The following is a 16,915-nucleotide window of genomic DNA, read 5'->3' on the forward strand; positions in this document are numbered from 1 at the left end:
TGATCTTTTCAGCTTACATCTGTACATTCTTTTCCTGATATAGAGTAAGCATTCCACACCTTCTGTGTCGAACTTATGAGAGGAGACACTAACACACACACAAAATTACAGGTGCTTACTTATACATGACAGTTATATTTTTATTTTGCATTTGTAAAGCTTAGTCATTCTTTGTTTTGTATAGAGAATTATCGCCTGCCTTTAATACTCCTAAATTTGAATATTTATAAAAATTGCCAAAAAAGGACCTCAACATATTTCTTGTATGCTTCTGGAGAATAAAATATTTACTGTGTATAAAGAGAGCAGAGGACAAATCAAGGGAGAAAAGCTAGGAATTTGCAATATATGTGAGCAAAGTGGTTGTAATTCCCTCATTAAGATTCTAGACTATTAAGGTTTCAGGCATAACAAAATCTGTAAATACGTAAGACTATCATACACCTTATTTAATCTTCCGCGTACATCCGTACGAAATGTACGCACTTAATCGCAAAGCAATGCAATCATTGAAATCTCCTGTGACAATCTTCTTTCTGGATTTTGCTTATGTTCTTAGCACATATTTGTATTTTACTAAATGGAATCAAAACCTTGGTTCTTCAAGTGAGACTCGAGTTCTAGATATAAAACATAATCAACTGGATACTAGTTTGGTCTGTAATATCATTTATTTTCTTGACAGAAATTTGCTATAACAATTACTTGTGGCTTGACCCTATTCGTGCTGCAGGAACCAATGACGAAATTCAACCAAATATTGTGCTCTTCTATTTGTGTGCACTGAAGTCCACAGTAGTGCTAGTCAGTGAATATACACAATTTTTATTCTGATTTTGACAAAACGTTTCTTTATCATGGTCAGTTCCAGTGATTGAGAGACTATACCGCCTCCATTTAATATCCACCACATCTTTCCAACTATCACGGAGTACACAATGCCAAATGAAAATACTGACATGACAAAAGAATTCATTGCTGTAACAGTTTGCTCCATTTCAATAGGTTCTGAAGGAATTTCACCGAGTTTTACAGAAAATGTGTTCCCATTTTTCGTTCTGTTTTCAAATCAAGGACATCGTATAAATCACTGCATCAATTTAAAAGCTATAACTTACTCAATATTGCATCAAAACAGCCGCTAAATTTGTTAAATACTCGACATGTATGACACTGCATAAAACATGTACCAGACACCTGATACAAATATTCATTTTGTTACAATACTACTTGTCTAAATTCTTAGTGAATAAGTGTGCATACAAAATGACAGCTTAGGCACATACAAACGAAATCTAGAATACAAATTTTAATGCACTACACTTCTCCATCAGAAAATGTCACGACGTTAAAAGCTCCACAGTGGAATTGAAGAATAAGCAAAATTTGACCAAATGCATAAACGAAATATTTATCATGCATTAATATCTAGTATAAATTATGCAGCTGTTCAATAAAACAGAAATTTATTCTTATATGCCCCTTCCCAGTCTAATTCGCTTTCATTGCCAGTTAGAAGATTTTCTGCAATTAGAGGTTAAACTTTTGTAATCACACAAAATATATAGTATAACTAGAGCAATTTCACAACTCTTGTTATAATTTTCCTGAATTTCTCATCACTTCTACCCAAATTACTGCAATTAGAATTCCATTTTAGTATATTTAAAATATTTAAGAAAATAATAGTGCAATGTTCTAGTTTGAATGCAGAAGTAAATAAACTATCCATCTTAACAACTCCTCAACATATTTTTCTCCTAGCGTTAATGAGTCTGTAAAGCACATTTTAAAGGCTTTAAGTTCAATAGTTTTATATAAAGAAATAGAAATTATTGTTTTGCGTTTGTGGCTTAGATTTCTCGAACGAGATTTGAGAATCTGCAAAATTGCTTTAAATTAAACTTTATGAAAGAAGGCTTTTTAATGCTGGTATATTTTGCAGTTTTCTAGTGTATGCAATAGTATTTCTTTTTATGCTATAGCTCAGACAAATGCAATGATGATTTTCTTATTCTTCAAACAAATTTATACTGCAGTATGTATAATAATGTATTGTTCGAAGGCTTACATTCAACGTCATAAAGAACTTAATTCAGAAAAAGAAAGCTGGGTGCCTTTAACATATTATGCTAATGAATTAGATTGAATATCTCAAAATTGATGAAATGGAGTAAAACAATATTTTATAATACATGACAGCTGTATTTTTAGTGATTGTTAAACTGAAACAACAATAGCGAGCAATTTAAAATATTTCAACATTAAAGTGAAAAAATCTGATGTGTACACTACATGACTTCCTTGTATTGGAATATTAAATTATACGCATTTTTTCTTGCATTTCATTTAAACTTATTGGATTGAATTAAATCTACTTAGCCGACAACGCATAAACCACAACAGAATAAATGCATTCTTTAAAATTCACTCTAGTATTTGTTTACCATAGCGACACTCTGGCGCTAGATTCACTTAACAGTATTAATAATTATATAACAATTAACTTATATAATAATTGTATAACGGAACCTAAGTTAACTGTTATATAATCCAATAATTATATAACAGATAACTTATATATTTCGTTCATATTATAACTCATAATGCACAAAATTTATATCATTTAAAGAAAAAAATTATCTAATCGTTGCCCCATGTTCTGTTCAAATACTGTAATAAAGCTAAAATGATGTATAAAAGAAATTAAGCAAACAAAACAAAAAAGAAACAGTTTTTCACAGACGATTGAGTATTTCTCATTTAATTAATTCAGTTCTCACTTCGCGAGAAGGCAAAAATACATAAAAACTCAAAATATCTATATTAAAAATTACGAAGTAAATTTCAAACACTTATTTCCTCGAAAAAATTCCAGAAAGAATTAAGCATGATTTAATTGGCAATAATAAATGAATGCGTTATCTTTGTTGTTCAGATATCACGCAAAAACATCGTTAAATTGCATTCGATAGCGGTCAAAATGGATATTTTCGTTTAAATATGCAGCCTGAAACTTTTCGCGATTACAATACTTCCTTTTTACTTCGTACAAGGAAGTAAAAAGTAAATAATTATCTCAACCTAAACACTCCTTCATTTCGCCATTATTGTTCCCATGGATTAGAATGCCATCGGAATAGTTTCGTTGTTATGAGAGACTTCAGACCACTGTAAACAACAAAGCTTTGCTGTCGGCAGCAATGACTTCGCTTAATTAAGAATAGGAATAGCAAAGAACTTATCTCTTCCGGCTGAAGAAAATCTAATTTGCTTATAAACTTTATGGCTCAATGTTAATTATAAACGCCATTCATTTTTTATTATTCTGTTCACCCATACAATAGACAATGATAACTATACGCACCCACATACATATCCGTTCTGATGGTTTGATTCGTTCTGATGGTTCTGATCGTCATATAGTGTTTCTGACTCGCAAATTAATGACATAACTATCACCGAATTTTTAAAAGAAGCATATCTTTAGAATTAGAATGTTTCCATATCATATTTATAATCGTTTTTTATTTATATTTACTATATTATTTCTTTAAAATCAATAATGTCGAACCTAAACATCAGAACACCTCAGAAACAGTGTATTAGACACATACTGTGCATAAATGTATGCCGTGTTTTCTAAAAAGTAAACTATACATTAGAAATATGGAGCCCTTCCTACATAAAAAAGCATAATTTATCAGAAATTAACTCTAGAGTTAATCTTTCGTCTGTGACATTTATTGAATTTTTAAAGGCAAATATTATAATTGGCGTCAGAATAATTTTAAGTAGCCTTATAGAGAAAAACAAGTAAAATATTTTCTTCAAAGCTTTGTGAAGATATATTCAAGCAGATAACGTATACCATCTGTTTCAAAACTACAGTAATTACCTCTCTGCGTTTTCGGGGATTCACCTATATAGCCATATAATAAACTGTGTACAATAAACAATAATATACCTGTATACATTACATATCAATTCGTTCTGCATATTATCTGTATTATATTCATAAAATATTTCTACAGTTCTAAAAAATAATGAAAATACATTTCAAGAATTTGATCAATACTACGTATTAAGTTATTAACTTTAGCTTAGTAATCTCAAAAAGATTTTCGATTCGTTTGATCTGTTATGTAAAATAATCACAAGCAAATTGAAATTTAAAACAAACTTGTTTATTCTCACATTTCTCTGATGGTTATACAAAGTGAAAAAATAAGAGGGAAAAACTCGGTTAACTTGCGAGACAAACAGCTTTTGACACACACTTAAATTAAACCAAATGTAGAATACAGAACTAGTAAAACCTAGCCCCACAATTTGGCTCTGATAATCATTTGCAAAGAAATCACAGCAAACAAAATCTTTGCCGGCAAGCTAATTGGGAACAGCAGAAAATCTGAAGTAGATTTTCTAACAGTCAACCTTGCTCTTAAGCACTTTCTGATAAGCTTTGAAACTAGAATATAATTTATACTTTAAAGTAATTTGCATTCTGATGTAAACGGATGAAAAGCAGAAGTTGTGAAAAAAGTTAAAATAAGATAAATGCTAATTAAAAGAAAACCTTACAAAATCAAAGCTGCCTTATTTTTCGCAGGAAATACAACTTTCTAAATGTGTTTTAGGGCACTCTTTCAGATGCAAAATAAACTGAAACCACTCAACCGCTAGAAAATTACTGCATAATAAAATCAGATATTAAGTTTTGTTTTTTACTTGGCTCTGAAATTGCTATGATTAACTATTTCTGCAGTTTTCACTTTATTTACTCTAGAAATCCATTCTAAATTTGCTTATTTCTATCATATTTCACAAATGCATATATATATTCTAGTTATATAAACAACGTTTTTAAAGGCTATTCAATATTGACCTCTTTTTAATTCATTGCAAAAGGCTTAATGGAGGAATTTTAAATAATACGGAGAATTTATTATTCTGTAATAAAAGGATTCATGTTTAAAGTATAATAGGAAACATACTGCTTTCGAGTATGCAATTGCTCCTTTATAGCAATACTAATACTTAATAATTTACTAAACTTTAAACATATATACATTTTGATTTGGGTAGACAGATCATCTAAATCATATGAGTTCATTATATTTAACCAGAAAACAATTTACGTTGAAACAACAAAATCTGTCTCATATAGTTGCAGTCTACTATAAACAAATAATTTTATGCGTAATATAACTACCACGTAAAAGATTAAATTATTGAAAAAATTCCAATAATTTCAAATCCAAGACATGCAACCTTTGAGCTAACAATAACTGACACTGGAATTTCAGGAACGGCAGGAAAAAACATACATATTCAAGAAAATTCATTAAAGATAATGCTGAAATCTTCCGAAAAGAATAAAAATCTACATCTTCGTTGCACTTACAACTAATAGAAGAGATAGAAAAGCTTTGGATATTTATGGTCATCCATATTGCTTAAGAATAACCCTAAATCGTAAAGTTCAAACTCATTTTTTCAGAATCATTGAGGTTCATCTCTGGTAGGCGGGAAATTACTAAATAAGATAGCAGGATTTATACCAGTTAATGGAAAGATATAAAATCTGATGACGCAGTTCTCTCTGAATCCTGGAGCAGAGTTTCTGTAAAATAATTCTTGGACGTGTGACCTCTATGATATTAAAATGCAGACATGTTTACTTCGTGCATTTTATTTTATACCCCTTCTAAAACGCTATTGAAATGGCTACGTTGTTCTTATCTTTCCTTTCCTTTTTAAGAAACTTTCCCCAAGTCTGTAAATTTATCTGACTAATGGAGTTTCTTATTTTTGGTAAAAGCTTTCCTTAGGCCTTTTCTATATGTCTAAACCTAAAACGTGTTGCTCAAGAACCAAAATTTTAGCGAGGCCGTTATGTTATTGCATTAAAATTTCAAGAAAGATAAATAATAATGCATAGCGTATATTTTTCACAAAACATTATGTGAAAAAAAGAAATTGTTATGTCTTTACCAAATGACTTTTTTTACTTAAGTTCTCCCGCCTTTCTAGCGTGCCTTCGTGGTGTTGTGGTTCTGCACGCTAGGCCAGTATTCCAGAGGTCCATGGTTCGATTCCCGGCAAAGGGGTTTGCTCATTTTTCATCTCTCCGGCTTTTCCAATTAACCTAATGTCTGTACAGTGGCGCCCGAACTAAAAAGGGTGTTGGATGATGATTCTCCTCGCCCAGAATTCGGCGATTGGGTCCCCTAAAAACCCCAGTCGCCCTTTAAAGGGGGGAGTATATAAAGTATTTCTCCCGCCTTCCTAGCGTGCCTTCGTGGTGTAGCGGTTCTGCATGCTGGGCCGGGATTCCAGAGGTCCGTGGTTCGATTCCCGGCGAAGGCGGTTGCTATTTTTCCTCTTTCTTGCTTCTAAAAATATTACCTAATGTCTTTAAAAAGTATGCATTATAAATTAACTATGAAAATTTGCAAAGCATTAAAATATATTGAACTTCTTACGGATTGATTTGTGGTACTTCGTTTTGAAAAATGTTATGGGATACTCTTAAAATATTTTTAGGATAAATATGTTAGTTTTTTACATGTATAGGGAAACATTTTGCGGAATTCTTTGAAAACGATAACCCATTCGTTTATTTATAATTAAATGAACGAATTAACATATATATTCTAAAGGACGAAGTTACGAAGAACCTTCAATTATATGTTAGACATATTTAAGCAAGTTTTTTTTATTTCATTAAATAAATTGTGAACACCGTTGGGCATTTTGTTTCGGAGCAGAAGCCATAAAAATATATGCAGTATCCTTGCTGAGATTCGAACTCCAAATCTTACGACTGTTAATCGAACATGCTTCCAATCACATTTCGAAAAGGATCGGTAAGCATGAAGGAAATACCTTACAAAATGATTTACGAATAAATACGGGAAAAAGTTAATAAATGAATTTGATGAACAGTTAGATAAATTTGTAGCTACTTGAATTGACGTATAAACATTAAATTTTGACGTTGAATGTGGGCTTCATTAACTGTTTCACACATTAAATTTTTGTAATTACTGAAAATTGATCATGACTTCCTATTCTACGCTTTTTCTCCCAGCGATTTAAAGTAATTCAAAAAATAAATATTTAAAAAACTTATGCAATGTTTTTCTTATTTTTTATATGGATATGACTGGCAATTTATTCACACGATTACTTTCACATTAATGTTCAAGTCGCAACATTTATAAGGCTTTTTAAACACTTCTTACATTTTAAATAATCAAATTTTTATTATGCTCATCAAATACTAATGTTACTCTGATGTTTTATAATGTGTTAGATAGAAAACGAAACCGTGATATTGTAAATTTTGACATCTTCAAACACTATTCAGTGCCTTAATGATGAGAATTTTCAAGTTCCGATCCTCGCCGACCATTTTCGATCAAACGATTTATTGCTTTAGAAATTCTGTAATCCACATTCTATGGGTATCATGAATGACTTTGATCAAAACTTTATGAAGATTATTACGAATTTTTGTAATTGTCTTTTTATAAGAAAATATAAAATTGTGATGTGAACAGCAACCTGACTTGCTTGCGTGCCCTATTAAATTATACACACTTTTTGCTACACATCAGTTAAACTTATTTCCTGGAATTGTTCTAATTTAATTAACCGATTTCTCAAGGCTAGTTGAAAATGACATAAAAAATCGCAAATTTTGAAATTAAATAACCCCGTGAATTTTTATCGTGCGGAAGTCAAATGTCTTTTATTTTTATTTTTTCATAAAGAGCATAAAACTTTCTCAAATATAAATATAGGAACCGGAAAACCGCATTAAAAGTTAGATATTTTCCCTCCAAAATCAATTGTTTTTTAAAATATGACACTGCCAGTTTTCGTCATATAAACATTTCAGTATTTCTGCTGCACTTCATTCAAACTCCTTCTTTGTTTTCTCGAATTATTCTAACTTAATTCACCAATCCCTCCTTTTTCTTCTCAAAGAATTCAAAGAATTGTGCTTATAATAAATCGTATCCTTTCAAAATTAATATAAAATGAAAATCCTATTAATGTAACGCTAATGACACTGGTTCTTATATAATAGATAAAAATTAAACCTTATATTTAGTTTTAATTAAATCGAAGTTTTCACTAAACCGATTGCAATAAAGCAATAGTATATCAAACCATTGAAAAATTAAATATAATTTCTCCATTTTTGTCTAATGTCAATAGCATAAGCATTGCAATGCTCAGGATCGCGTCTGTATAGATAACGTCTCAACTCCATTTTATCACTTGTAATACGTGAACGCAGGTTCATAATCATGGAATGCTGGAAACAGAACTTGGGTCAGCCGTATGACAGGGTCAGTTAGGCTATATACGTTTTCAAGATTGGAAACTTAATTTGATAACTTGATAACTTCAAGATTGGTAAAAAATGTTTCAACCAGCCATGTGCGAATCTGGCCTTTTAAAAGATTTCGTTCGTAGTACGCAAACTGCCGAAACTACAATATGTTTTAAATATCAAGAGGATTAAACCTCTGGCTTTAAAGGCAAGCAGCAACTGATTGAAAACTCGTACAAAATGCACTGGCAAGGCGACTCACTTTGCCTCTCTCTCCAACTCTTGGCAAAAGTCACAACTTAAATACTTGGTCGTTAGCAAATACAATTTGCATAAACAAGTTAACACATTTAATTCTGGAAGTGGAAAATAAGAAATGATAGCACAGTTTTAAAATAAAACAAACGTTAGTAAAACTTAAGATCCTTATAATGGGTGCAAGAGTTTGGCCGATGCTACAGAAGCAGTTAGTCACCACCGTGTGACAGAAACTACAACTAAACCCCTCTCAAGTGCAGAATGTCATGCTGCGTCATACGTGTACTCTCGTTAATGACGGCCGTCATTAGACATTTGTAATCCTAACTGCGTTGTTCGAAATGTGCTGAGCCATTGTTAGAACTTCTGACACAATTGATGGAAAACGTTTCAATGAAAGACCTAACTATTCTGGCAACAAAATCTTGCATTATTAAAAATGATCCCATACTGTTTGTGCATTTCTGTAAAAGCTACATTGTATGGCTATACATTTAGATTTATTGAGTTTTTACATTTTTCTATAACTTTCAGATCACTCTGCATATTTGAGAGAGAGTGATAAATACAGAGAGAAATTAAAGCATTAAAGTTGCAAATGTCACTAAAAGTTACAGATAAATTTATATTTTAAGGATTCTTGTTTTTATTATGATTAATGATAGATGACATATCTTAGGATTTGTCAGTTGGCAATAACTTTTGACTTTTATTTGTTACAGACAGAAAGAGCTAAGTGAAAAAAATATCACTCGTCCAACACGTTAATGAAATCTATGTCATTCTTTTGTTAAAAAGTAAAATAACCTAAAAATAAATTTTTTTGAAATGCTAGTGCCTCCAATGTATAATACTGATCTTTTATTCATTTTAGTACACATATGTAGGTGCACAGAATAAAGAATCGTGCTTGCAGTTAGAAATATTTCTGAATAATTTAAGAATGTTTTATTTTATTTTTTCGCTGATGTGTTATTTAAGTTCCCCTTCCCCCTCCGACAGAATGAAGCCAGCAAAACGAAAATTCCATTCATTCTCTCTCAACAAAAAAAGGATTAGTTTGATTGTTATTCAAAAATAAGTAATAAATAAATAAAGATAAAACTGAAAAATATTAAATAAATAAATAAATTTATAATTTAATTAAAGAAAAAGGCCGTATTTATTTTTAGAAAACCTAGAATATGATTTCGTTACTTCTACAAAACCCACGCAAGAGAAGTCGAATGTAATCAACAAATTACGCTTTCATTGTGCAAAATTTATTTTTGCTGCTAAAATCAATGTCTCCATTCTTTCTCTTTGTACTTTAACACGGCTTTGATTTATAAAAGCAAAGGCGCTGTAAGAGCTTTTCTGCATTAATTTTGTTCACTGGGATGTCGTCTTACGCACAAATAAAGCAGAAAGGGGCTAGTTAAATATTACAGAAAATCACTTAAAATGCTGAAAAGAATGGCTTGATTTATGTAACATATCAGCACATTTGAAATGAGATCTATGTGAATATGGCACAGAATTTATTGTAAAACCATGCAAAAAGATAAATTTTACACTAAATTTTATTGATTGTGACAGCCATTAGCATAGATCTCTCGTCTACAAAGAGCAAAAACAGCTACACATTTTTACATGAGTTATTAACATTATCTCCATGTTAAATCAAATCTTGAAATCAATATTTGACTCTTTCCTCTTCCAACCTAATTTTCTAAATACAAATCTTTCCCACATACATTGTTGTGATGACAATAAATAATTCCACAAGAATTTTTCAAAGTTTGATACATGAATTTTTTTTATTTAACTCTAAATTCTCTCAAAATATGTGTTTAATGATAAATAACATACCTATCACTCAATTCTAATCGTTACACTATGGGATACACCAAAAGATAGTCTACCAAGTGAATAATTTTTTCTAATTCCTAATGAAATTTTAATGGCTTTAGCGATATTTCTGAACTAACTCGTCCGATTATTTTAGGTTTTACGCACTTGCTAACTATGATGAATTTTTAAATTGCAAACTTTCTTATCCATATTTAGATGATCCATATTTAAGCGATGATAATATTGGATTTTTAAATCAAACATAAATTTAAATGAATAGATTCTAGCCTTACAACAGCCTAAAAAAATACTTACTCTATGTTCAGTATCAGTAATTATCTACCTACATTACTTTTCTGCATTCTATAGAATAAAGTGCATTAAATAAAATACCTAAAAGTGTAATTTATAAGTATAAATTGCTTATAATATATATGCTTCACAATACGTATAACTGGTTTTAGTCAGATGTACTAAAACGCAAAAAATAACTTTTTAACTGTCATAATATTCTTGATCGTATGCAGTTAAAAATTAAAGTAGGGGAGTTTCCATATACGAACTACACTACGAAGTATCACTATTTCAAAAACAATAGAAATAAAAGCAGAGGAATACTTAAGAATGACATTATCCAATTCTCTTAAATTTCGCTTTAACAATTTGGATTTAAAATTCGCTGTTGTTAGCAGCCCTATTATCTCATTTTTAATCGGCAACTTTATGGTAGCTTAAAATTTTTAATTTTTTGAACGAAGTAAAAGAATTATTGTAAACGCGAAAAATTTCTTTTATCATATTTCAACAGAGCCCTTTTGACTTTTCCCGAATCTCTCTGAACTATTGTTTTCGTGATATCTGTACATACGGACAGAATGAAGGACTGTTTTTTTCCCAAACATACTGTAAAATGGATTCAAAAGAGATTGTTTCATGACGTCTATACGTACGCACGTATACATGTATGAATATTGTATAACTAAAATATATGTACTCACTCCATTACCCGGCTTAAAAGTCCTTAGCCGGCTTTTATTTTCGTTGGCAAAGCCATATACTTCGCATTACAGAATTACAGTAAATTACAAAAATATTCATGTTTTGACAATGTCAAATTAAAAAAAAAGTCGATAAATAACTAAATTTAACTTCGCATTACAGAAGTGTTGTAAATTACAAAAATATTCATGTTTTGACAATGTCAAATTAAAAAAAAAGTCGATAAATAACTAAATTTAACTTCGCATTACAGAAGTGTTGTAAATTACAAAAATATTCATGTTTTGACAATGTCAAATTAAAAAAAAAGTCGATAAATAACTAAATTTAACTTCGCATTACAGAAGTGTTGTAAATTACAAAAATATTCATGTTTTGACAATGTCAAATTAAAAAAAAAGTCGATAAATAACTAAATTTAACTTCGCATTACAGAAGTGTTGTAAATTACAAAAATATTCATGTTTTGACAATGTCAAATTAAAAAAAAAGTCGATAAATAACTAAATTTAACTTCGCATTACAGAAGTGTTGTAAATTACAAAAATATTCATGTTTTGACAATGTCAAATTAAAAAAAAAGTCGATAAATAACTAAATTTAACTTCGCATTACAGAAGTGTTGTAAATTACAAAAATATTCATGTTTTGACAATGTCAAATTAAAAAAAAAGTCGATAAATAACTAAATTTAACTTCGCATTACAGAAGTGTTGTAAATTACAAAAATATTCATGTTTTGACAATGTCAAATTAAAAAAAAAGTCGATAAATAACTAAATTTAACTTCGCATTACAGAAGTGTTGTAAATTACAAAAATATTCATGTTTTGACAATGTCAAATTAAAAAAAAAGTCGATAAATAACTAAATTTAACTTCGCATTACAGAAGTGTTGTAAATTACAAAAATATTCATGTTTTGACAATGTCAAATTAAAAAAAAAGTCGATAAATAACTAAATTTAACTTCGCATTACAGAAGTGTTGTAAATTACAAAAATATTCATGTTTTGACAATGTCAAATTAAAAAAAAAGTCGATAAATAACTAAATTTAACTTCGCATTACAGAAGTGTTGTAAATTACAAAAATATTCATGTTTTGACAATGTCAAATTAAAAAAAAAGTCGATAAATAACTAAATTTAACTTCGCATTACAGAAGTGTTGTAAATTACAAAAATATTCATGTTTTGACAATGTCAAATTAAAAAAAAAGTCGATAAATAACTAAATTTAACTTCGCATTACAGAAGTGTTGTAAATTACAAAAATATTCATGTTTTGACAATGTCAAATTAAAAAAAAAGTCGATAAATAACTAAATTTAACTTCGCATTACAGAAGTGTTGTAAATTACAAAAATATTCATGTTTTGACAATGTCAAATTAAAAAAAAAGTCGATAAATAACTAAATTTAACTTCGCATTACAGAAGTGTTGTAAATTACAAAAATATTCATGTTTTGACAATGTCAAATTAAAAAAAAAGTCGATAAATAACTAAATTTAACTTCGCATTACAGAAGTGTTGTAAATTACAAAAATATTCATGTTTTGACAATGTCAAATTAAAAAAAAAGTCGATAAATAACTAAATTTAACTTCGCATTACAGAAGTGTTGTAAATTACAAAAATATTCATGTTTTGACAATGTCAAATTAAAAAAAAAGTCGATAAATAACTAAATTTAACTTCGCATTACAGAAGTGTTGTAAATTACAAAAATATTCATGTTTTGACAATGTCAAATTAAAAAAAAAGTCGATAAATAACTAAATTTAACTTCGCATTACAGAAGTGTTGTAAATTACAAAAATATTCATGTTTTGACAATGTCAAATTAAAAAAAAAGTCGATAAATAACTAAATTTAACTTCGCATTACAGAAGTGTTGTAAATTACAAAAATATTCATGTTTTGACAATGTCAAATTAAAAAAAAAGTCGATAAATAACTAAATTTAACTTCGCATTACAGAAGTGTTGTAAATTACAAAAATATTCATGTTTTGACAATGTCAAATTAAAAAAAAAGTCGATAAATAACTAAATTTAACTTCGCATTACAGAAGTGTTGTAAATTACAAAAATATTCATGTTTTGACAATGTCAAATTAAAAAAAAAGTCGATAAATAACTAAATTTAACTTCGCATTACAGAAGTGTTGTAAATTACAAAAATATTCATGTTTTGACAATGTCAAATTAAAAAAAAAGTCGATAAATAACTAAATTTAACTTCGCATTACAGAAGTGTTGTAAATTACAAAAATATTCATGTTTTGACAATGTCAAATTAAAAAAAAAGTCGATAAATAACTAAATTTAACTTCGCATTACAGAAGTGTTGTAAATTACAAAAATATTCATGTTTTGACAATGTCAAATTAAAAAAAAAGTCGATAAATAACTAAATTTAACTTCGCATTACAGAAGTGTTGTAAATTACAAAAATATTCATGTTTTGACAATGTCAAATTAAAAAAAAAGTCGATAAATAACTAAATTTAACTTCGCATTACAGAAGTGTTGTAAATTACAAAAATATTCATGTTTTGACAATGTCAAATTAAAAAAAAAGTCGATAAATAACTAAATTTAACTTCGCATTACAGAAGTGTTGTAAATTACAAAAATATTCATGTTTTGACAATGTCAAATTAAAAAAAAAGTCGATAAATAACTAAATTTAACTTCGCATTACAGAAGTGTTGTAAATTACAAAAATATTCATGTTTTGACAATGTCAAATTAAAAAAAAAGTCGATAAATAACTAAATTTAACTTCTAATGCGGTCTTCCGGTTCCTATACTTGTACTTCGCAAAGTTGTATACACATTATGAAAACATAAAGTTAGAAGAAGTTTGATTTCCGTACTACAAAAATTGACCGGGATGTTTTATTTGAACAGTTACAATTTTTGATGTCATTTTCAACTTGCGTATAGAGATTGATTAACTTAGAATAATGCAAGAATATAAGTTTAAATAAAGTGCAGCAGAAAATGTGCATAATTTAACAGGCCGTGCTAGGAAGTCATTGTTGTCCTTTTTAAAATATTTTAGTGCATTTGAATAAAATTATGTAATTTAAAATTACAAATACCAAAAATCCTTCCTTTGTCTTTAGAAACATAAAATAATTTAATCATCCTGAATTCGGAATTTTGCAGCATAAGCACACACATTCAACTTAAAATGCACAAATTCATCCGTTGATATGAGATTCTTCAATTAAAACGAATTATGTAAACTAAACATATTTAAAGATTTTCAACTTCTGAATAATAAATAACAGTGTTTTTTGAACATACTATAAAGCATGAGAACCTAACGTTTAATTAAATAAATAATAAAAATTACAGAATGATTCGACTATTAAAAATACGAATGGGGATGACTCAATAATCATAAATAGTAAAATCATCTATACTCGACTTCATTAAAATTAGTTCTTATAAAAGGTAATACAAGCGATTATCGTACAGTATACAGAACAAATATAATGACGTCTCAAGAATATTTTAATTCTGTTTAGATGTTTGCATCATGAAACTATTTTTACGTTTTTGACCGCGTACCCCTAAATCGATAAAATATATAAGTTGTACTTCATGTAATTATAATATAATGTACTGTAACAAAATACAATGTAGCATAATACAGCATAGTACAATATACTTGTATATAATGTAATTAATATAATATAATACAATATCATTCAACACAGTGTAATGTCAGGGATTACAATATAATATAATGTAATGAAACACAATGCAATATAATATAACATAATGTAATAATATGTATGCACTTTAAAAATGGTTCAATTATGAAACTGAGATCCCCCCACGCTAGACCATTGACAGAAGCTCGCACAGTGTGTCATCGTGATACACGATCATACGCTTGCAAGTGGTCGCGAACCTGCTTCTCTGGCAAGCCCCCAAATATCACATCGCATACTCCATTGTGGAGACCACTGCTCAAAACAACATACTGCTAAAATTTGAATGATAAATTTCAAATCATGCGGCACACGCACAAGGATGACAATAGTTAGCCTAGTAACAATTTGTCATGCTTCATGCTCAGATGAAAAAAAGGTTGATATCTATTAGCTAACATGATGTAAACTAATAAATTACGTTAATTATTAATAAACTACACATTGCTAAAAAATAGAAAATGCACAATTTACTAAAGTCAAAATCTAGGTTTAACTAGGAATACCATATAGTTGGTCATATCTTACTATTCTAACAACAAATCTATTTTCTGCTTGGTAGAGAATAGAATGTTGCAAGTTTTAATTTTCACTTCCATTAACATATGGTTCTTAATTTCATTAGGATACATTGTTTGCTTGTATAGAATGGAACAGTTTAAGTCAAATGGCTCGATATAATTTATTTATACATAAGAAAAAGGCGACTAAAGTTAAAGAAAGTCAAAAGTCATAATTCTCTCTATATATCTACGTCCAAAGAGGATTGAAAAGTTCAACAGAGTCTTAAACCACTGCTTAGAGAGTTTAGCATTTTCCATTCATTACAAACGTAAGATGTCTAATATTAAATTAGGCTTCTTGTTGCGCAATTTATAATTATGATAACGTCGTTCGATTTATATTGCTTAGCGTAGCATAGTTCCCTATGGTGAATTCTACAGATTCCTTACACATTGGCTTTTAATAAGTCCTGCGTTTCCTGAAATAAGACTCTGCCTAAAAGAGTAATCTGCTGCAATATTAGCAGGCAATCTTCCAAGATAATCTTTAAGCTCGGATTTTCAATAAGCGATGCTTAGCTGCTTTACTTACCCAATAATCTTCATCACACACTTACGCGACAGTATTAAAACTACAGCCGTTTACTTTCGCTAGTTTGTTGGTAAATCCCTGTTTTCTGCATCTTTTAGAAGTGTTCCTTGCTTTTATTTTCTTTGATGTAACTGAAGATCAGATGTACACATATATACAGTGTATCTTAATGTTCATGAATTACGAATTCTGATAAATGCTCTGGTTTTAATTACGAAAAATATATTATGGGCTAAGTCAGAAATATGGCTACACTTTTGAAATCAATGTATGTTACTATATATTACAAAGGAAAATCGGGAGTCGCATATTAAACTCAAAATCTCATTTTCTGATTTTAAACAAGATATCTTTAGGCCGTTAGCTAAGGCACTCATTATGCAGCAACAAGTTACAGCTGCAGCGTGGAAAATTGGTAAATAAAAAATATCTTGAGGACGAAAGACTGGAGAAACAGGATGAGAATGCAGCACTGTGGCCATCATCTGTAGGCAACTGAAGAAAATAGCAACTTACAATGAAAACAGAATTCTCGCAGTAGCACCAATATAGCAACATCTGTAAGAATTATGAAAGCCATCATCTATATTCGCCACGGAAGTATTGTTTTTCAAATTGGAAACCTGCCCTTTCGCTGATCCTATTTCA

The 16,915-nt window shown here is 29.3% G+C and overlaps 1 protein-coding gene and 1 non-coding gene across 2 annotated transcripts in view; one reads left to right on the forward strand and one right to left on the reverse strand.

Moving 5' to 3' along the window:
* LOC118187628 (synaptotagmin-15-like) overlaps positions 1–16,915 on the reverse strand; it is a 384,376-nt gene that overhangs the window by 325,251 nt on the left and 42,210 nt on the right. The gene's annotated exons all lie outside the window — the stretch shown is intronic.
* TRNAP-GGG (transfer RNA proline (anticodon GGG)) lies at positions 6,299–6,372 on the forward strand. Its single transcript has one exon. It is a non-coding gene; the product is annotated as a tRNA-Pro (tRNA).

The sequence above is a fragment of the Stegodyphus dumicola genome, chromosome 8 (genome assembly GCF_044657685.1).
Source record: "Stegodyphus dumicola isolate Sdum_Otavi_A_Nest chromosome 8, ASM4465768v1".
NCBI classification, from domain to species: Eukaryota; Metazoa; Arthropoda; class Arachnida; order Araneae; family Eresidae; genus Stegodyphus; species Stegodyphus dumicola.